Below are 7,014 nucleotides of genomic sequence, written 5' to 3'. Positions count from 1 at the left end.
GGAGTCTCACAGACCAAACTCTTGTCCACCCTAGAACTCCCGTATTGAAGTCCGAGCTCCCAATCCGGTGATGTTTGAAGGTGTGTTTGGGAATTAAACAGAGTCAGTGAGTCTAGGAGCAGTGGTTCTCCACCTTCCTACTGCTGTAACCCTTTAATACAGTTCCTCAGGCTGTGGTGACCCCCAACCATAAGATTATCATGTTGCTACTTCATAACTGTAATGAATCATAATACAAATATCTGATATATAGGATATCTGATATGTGACTCCAAAGGGGTCTTGACCCATAGCACAGGTTGAGAACCACTGGTCAAGTTATGAGACAGGAGGGAGCCTCGATTAGAAAATGCCTCCATCACATCCACTTGTACACAAGCCTGTAGGGCATTTTCTTAATTAGTGACTGATTCAGGAGGGCCCAGCCCATGGTGGGTGGGGTCACCCCTGGGCTGGTGGTCCTGGCTGCTATAATAAAGCAGGCTGAGCAAGCCATGAGGAACAGCCAGTAAGCAGCACTCCTCCGTGGCCTCTGCAGCGGGTCCTGCCTCCAGGTTCCTGCCCCATGTGCAATTCCTCCTGTCCTCGATGATGAACAGTAATGTGGACGTAGGTGTAAGGAAAATAAACCCTTCCCCCTCCCTGTCTGCTTGTGGTCATGGTGTGTCATCACAGTAAGAGCAATCCTAATTAAGACAGAGGTTGGTACCAGGATAGTGGGGTATTGCTAACAGACCTGAATCATGTTGTTTTGGGGACCATCGTGGAAGGACTTTGGAACTTCCGAGCTAGGAAAGCCATTGAGTGTTGAGAGCTGAGTGAGCTGTTCTTCTGTAGGACCTTAGACGATAAGAATGGTGACAGCAGTACAGAAGATGAAGGCCTGGCCTGAGAAGTTTCAGAGGGGAAGCAAAGACACTACTGAGCCATTTGTGGGAGGAATCTGTGGAGTCTGGTCATCTGGGGCTGAAGAGTCAGCTGTGATTAACAAGAGCCCGGCACCCTCCAAGTGCAACTTTTGCTTTACAGGGACAACTGATGCTGCTTAGCTGGAGCTGAGAAATTAGCAGTGATGGAGAAGAGACCAGCATCATTGAGGCAAAATCTTCTGGGAAGTATTTCCTGAGAGTCAGCACATGAAAGTTGTGTGCCAGAGGTGGCCAAGGTTGTACCTAATGCTGGCAGCTGAACGTCATTGTGTGAGAGCCACCCAGGTGGTACTACTGGTTTTGAAACCATGAGGGGTCATGGACAACAGCCGAGGCTTGGCACTGTGAGAACCCAGGAGAGGCCATCGGTGAAAATGCAGTTCAGTTGCAGCGGAAGACCCCAGCATTTTGGAGGTGCCAGTGCCATGAATGATCACCAAGAGGAGCAGCAATTGTGGAATGGAGCCTCCCAGAGCTTGGAAGACAAGCTGTGTGTGCTGCGGAGAGCGGAGCTGGAGAATGACCCAGGCCCTTTGGAGGAGTCCGGAAGACAGTAAGGGAATCCCAGGCATCAGACATTGAATTGCTTACACAGTTGGGAGTTTGGTTTTGCTTTGATCTGATTGTGACTGTGCCCTGGTTCTTTCCTCTTGAAGTAAGAAAGTATTTAATTTACTTTTGGTTTTTACAGGAGCCCAGAGATGAGAGACTGGATTTTAAGAGAGATTTTAGGCTTTTAAAAAAGACTTTGGATTTTTTTTTTAAATTTTTTTTCTTACTGCTCACTCTTTAATATCCAAAGTATTAAGTGACAAAGTTTTTAAAAAATAGAAAAATGCACACATACAATGAATTTAACAAAAAAAAGAAAAAATCACCCCGTTTTTTAATAAAATAAAAACTCACAAAATCTCGTTCCAACATGTATGTATCATAAACTGGCTTTAAGAGTCACATAGGGAGAACAGGTACTTCTCCCCTAAAGTACCCAGAAGGAGTCTGACCACCATTAGGAACGGGGGGGGGGGGGGGGGGGGCGGGTCGGGAAGGGCAGCTCAGCGGCAGCAGCCAGCGGAGGACAGTTTTAACTCAATATCCCACAGCTTCATCAGCAAGGCCTTCAGGACGTCTTCCATCTGCTTTACAGACTTCTCTATTTCAACTCTGCTTTCCAGATTGAGAAGCTCCCTGTCTTCCGACACGATTTGCTTTTCGGAGGACCCTAAAGTGTAACTTTCAATGGCTTCGACGCTGAGGCAGAACAAGTCCCTCTTGTAGTCCAGGCTCTTGGGAGTGCATCTGGACACATAGCCAAGGCGCAGGGAGCAGCCTGTACAATACAGCGTCCCAAGAATGCAGCCGTCTTCGCCTTTACACTTGGACAGTTCCTGTTCCTTATCCACAGACACATTGGAGGAAACACAGCGCAAGAGGATGCAGTTGCTGTCCTCCTGGCTGGTCACCCAGGTGAGCGAGTCGCCCAGCGGCCGGCGACAGCGCGAGCACAGGAACAGGAGCGGGTTCTCCCCGGCGGCCGCCGCCGCCGCCGCCGCCGCCTTCTCCTCGCCCGGCTCGGGCTCCGCCTCCGCCGCGTCCGCGCTCGACATGCTCGCCCACTTCTGAAGCAGCCAGTAGCGGGGCGAGTCTTCCGAGAGCCGCTTCTCCAGCAGCGAGGGGTCGCCCCCGACTTTGGATTTTTAAGTAGACTGAATTTTAAAGCTTTTGAATTAAGACTGGTACTTTTAAAGTTTATTAAATGTTTTATATTGTGATACTTGTATTGATGTGTAGTCTTGGGGATGAACAAGAAAGGAAAGGTTATGGCTTAACAGTGATATGTTTGTGTGTCAAGTTGTCAAGGGGTCAGTTGTGCTGGCTTATTTTATGCCAACTTGACACAAACCATAGTTACCAGTTAACCAGACAAGGAGTAAGGGGGCTGCATAGCACTGCGCCCTGCAGGCTGGCATCTATGGAGTTACCTCCCCTTGGTCCTGGATTCCAGCTTCCAGAGCTGTAAGGTATAGCTGTCTGTAGTGGAATTGCCCATCCGGCACCTTGTGACAATAGCTGAGCTGACTAGAATGCAGGTGATGTCACTCACCTTACAAAAGGGGCTCCTGGAGGAAGGGGCCTTTCAACTCTGCACTCTGCACCTGGTGAGATTTCCCTGGGTGGAAAGTCCACATGGTGGGATTTCCCTGGGCATAAGCTGAGTTAGCAGGATGGCCAGGGTGACCCAGGAAAGACTCTCAAAACATGAGGTCATGCCTTTCTGATGTGTCTCCTGTCACCTGACCTTCCCCTCTCCCCAAGAGTTCTAGAAACCAGCTTTCCTTTCCCCCAAAGGAGCCTAGAACCAGCAAGTGTCCCATCTCCTAGGTGTGGGGGAAGGAGAGGAGGTTGTGTGGGTCTTGTGAGTTCCCTCCATCTGACCCCGACTTAGTCACATTCCAATGTGGCTGTCCATCCCTCATCAAAATGTAACATAAACCCGGGGTACTTCCCTACGGTCTTTGGGGCTTCGTTCTCTATGGCTCCGGCGTCCATAAATCTGTCATTAAGTAAATTTATTATACTTTTATCTTGCCATCTGTAATCTGCCCGTTGCAGGAATGTTGGTCAGGCCTTTTGTGTTGGGTGAGGAAGGCCCCCACCTGCCCACCCCTGTCTTTGTTTACACTTAGGTATGTGTTGTCTTTCACCTCAGAGGAAGGCAAGCCAACGCTGACAATCAGATCTCTCAGCCCTGTGCTTTCAGGCAGGTGGGAAGCACGCGCTTACTATCTCACAAGCAGACCATAATAGCTCCCAGGGAATCAGGCCTTGCTGTTCCTTTCCCTTATGCGTGGGCTTTCTGTTTGTCCTGGGATGGCAGCAGCCTGATGATGCCAGTTACAAGCCTGTTCTGTGACAGATTCCCTCAGAGCCCAAGCCTGCCCTGCTGCCCAGACTGTTGCCCCCCCCCCCCCCCCAGTCAGAATTGACAGGAACATGCACAGAAAGCCGGTTTCCCTGGGATGGTGAATGAAGTGACTCGCCCCTACCCAGAGGACAAGCTGGTACTGAAGGATTTACAGCCAGCCCTGGTAAACAGGGTGAGTGAGCCACTTTTGGCCATCTCTGGGGAAAGGCCTCTTTGTGGATGCAGAAGCAGTAAACAGCTCTCACTTCCTGAGGGGGGAGAGCAGCCAATCGCACAAAGAGAAAGAAAGAGAAAGGCAAATCGGCTAGCTGGAGAGAAGGGTCAGAGTGGTGGGTAGCACCAGGCAGCTCCATGAACGAGGGGCTGCCCTGGCTGCCAGAACTTCCACTGGGGATTCTTTCTGGGATTACTCCAAGATTAGCTTTGGGGTTCAGGACATTTGCCTCCTCCACCCTGTTCATTTTGTAATTCTGCTCTACATTTGGGCTTCGTTTTCTAGTTTCCCAGTTTAAGTGGGACGCCAACTGGGGATTTGGCACCACCTAGTGGCCAGAAGAAGAAAAGCCGCCAGTTAAGTTTTTGAATAGCTCTGGGTCCAAGTCCCGAAACAATAGCTTGAACACAACGATGAAAATAATACAAAGTAGAGAGAACAGCGGACCCTGCGAGCCTCGCCACCATATTCACACCAGTGAGCCCTCCCCTCTGGTAGCCACCTCTGTGGGGAGAGCGTTGCTTCTCCTACCAGCCAGTTCTTTCTTTTCTAGTCTCTTTTAGTTGTTTGTTTGGTTAGGATTTTGTTATGTAAACCAGTTTCTGTGCTTCAAAAGTGCTGAGACTGGAGGCATGTGACACCATACCAAGTTTGGCTCATCCTTTTAAAAAAAGCTATGAGTAGTATTTGCTCTGTTTTCTCAGGAGGATTTGGATCATCCTGCATGCACACACGCACCACCCAGTCCTTAACTTTTCACGAGCTTTGCTCCTGATAGGAGAAACTCCCCAGGTCAGTGCACACATCCCTGGTAGCTAGGGAGGGATGGTGCCAACGGGCTTGCCCCTGGTAACCTGATCCTTAAGTCTCCTCGGTCCATCTGCTGAGACTGAGCCAACAGCTGAGAGCCACAGCCTTGTTTTTTCAAGTGTTGGGACAGAGGTGGTGGCTGACTGTGGGGATAAGGTCCCTTAGGGATGGGAAAGGGTCCTACTACCAGAATCATATTCATCCACAAACTCACTCATCAGTAACTTCAGTCTAGTTCTTTTAATACATATACAAAGGCTACCTTTTGGAGAACCCAAGAGTATTCTACTTCTGAGGATGTATGGTGAGGGATTTTTACACAATTATTTTGTGTAAAAAGAGGTATCTATGTTATCTGATTGGGAACCAGACAGAAGAATCATAAGAATCAGAAGAGACTAGCTAGGTGGACAGTTTCCAAGAACTGCAATAGAGGGGGCGTTGCCGAGCCCAGCATTGAGTCCTGTGGTGTGTGGGGTACAGAAGCCGCAGACATGGAGGACACACCTCACAGAAATTTATTCCCCTGGTGATCATCCTTTTGGCTCCATGGCATGATAAAGATCACATGAAGCAAGGTTTTAAGAAGGCCTGAGGGGAAGAAGTCTGTTATGGCATGTTGCCAGAAGGAGATGAAAGTCCCCTGCAAACGGGAAGTCCCATCCATCACCTCAACGAAACAGAGGGTGATTCTAGGGATTTCTAAAATATGTGTTCACTCTCGTATTAGTGTCTGAAGACAGTGTAACTCATTCAGAGAAGTCCCAGGAACTGGATGTTGATCTTAACTGGGAGCGTTTTCCTATATAGGAAACTTACCTTTAGGCTCAGTTCAGGGACTCTTTCCCTGGCGAGACATAAAGAAGTGTGCAGCCCCTCCTTAGAGGCCGCCCATGATAAACCAAAGTGCTGTTTTCACGAAGTCCAACTTGGGGAGCCAATGAGTTTACTGGCCTTGCTTACAGAGCTGGGTGAGGCGTCACTAGCACGAGTGACAGCGGCCACACGGCACTGGACAGACTCCCCCCAGCGTGCATGGGGACTTCCCATAGTTGGATAGATGGGCTCTACCGGCTTCCGTTAAACATCTACACTTTATTAACTCTAATGCCATGGAAAGGCTACAGGCAGTTAGGACGGCACCGCATACAAAGTCTGGAGTGTGGGAGGGGTGGGTGCTCCCCACCCCTCCTTCTGATACATAGAATGTCAACAGTCCACAGGCCCCATCTTGGGGGTGGGGGTTCTCTTGGCAAGCGGTCCCGTCTGCTCAGATGACGGTGGCTGTAGCGCTCTACAACAAGGCCAAAAGCAGGAACTATTTTCTTGTTTCTTTCTTTTTTATTTTCATTAAAAATAACCCTCTTGAAATATAACAAGAAAAGAGTGAAAGGAAATTTACAACTTGGGGAGCTGTTTGACTCCAAGACCTCCCCCGGGACAGGGTGGATGCACTGACTCTGTGGCCGTGTGTGGAATCGTTAGAGAATGCCCTTCCCGGGACTGGATGGGATGACTGAGGCACATTTTCCATCTGTGATGTCTACGACGCTGCTGTGAGAACAGTTCTCACTGGCCTCCGACCAGCCCCAAATCCATGTTTAGGTGACAGTTTTCTTCCACATGGAAAAACCCCAGTGAGTAGAGGAATCCCACCCTGGGACCCTGTACACCTCATGACTGTCAGATGTGTTTCCTAGTCTGTGTCCCTGAGGAGTTTATCCTCAAAATATGAAAATCGACATCGTACAACTAGAATTCTCCCCAGCCCTGGCTGTGCAGTGTGGGTTGGAATCCTTGCTCATGTGGCTCCTCACTGCTGATGGTTTCAGTCCTATTGTTCAGAGAACAACAGAAATTTGCCTTTGCACAAGCAGCATGCCCTAGTCCAAGCACCTAGTTCTAAACACTGTGTACAAACTGAGATCTTAAGGCAGGCATGGTGCATATCTGTAATCACAACTCTTGGTGAATTCCAAAGCCAGACTGCGCTACAAGAGGTCCTTTCTTTAAAAAAGCAGTGGAGGTCTGGGGAGACGACTCGGAAAGTAACATGCTTGTCGTGAAAACATAAAGGCAAAATCCAGACCCCCAGAACTTACATGAAATCTGGGAGGGTGTGGTACCCCGCCTGA

At 49.2% G+C, this 7,014-nt stretch overlaps 1 pseudogene; it reads right to left on the bottom strand.

Moving 5' to 3' along the window:
• Positions 1 to 1,799: 1,799 nt before the first annotated feature.
• On the bottom strand, positions 1,800 to 5,929 carry LOC102906811 (protein Mis18-alpha pseudogene; annotated as a pseudogene).
• Positions 5,930 to 7,014: the final 1,085 nt, after the last annotated feature.

This window comes from Peromyscus maniculatus, chromosome 17, assembly GCF_049852395.1.
Source record: "Peromyscus maniculatus bairdii isolate BWxNUB_F1_BW_parent chromosome 17, HU_Pman_BW_mat_3.1, whole genome shotgun sequence".
NCBI lineage: Eukaryota > Metazoa > Chordata > Mammalia > Rodentia > Cricetidae > Peromyscus > Peromyscus maniculatus.
The sequence above is the reverse complement of the archived record's forward strand: the minus strand, read 5'-3'. Positions and strand labels throughout refer to the sequence as shown.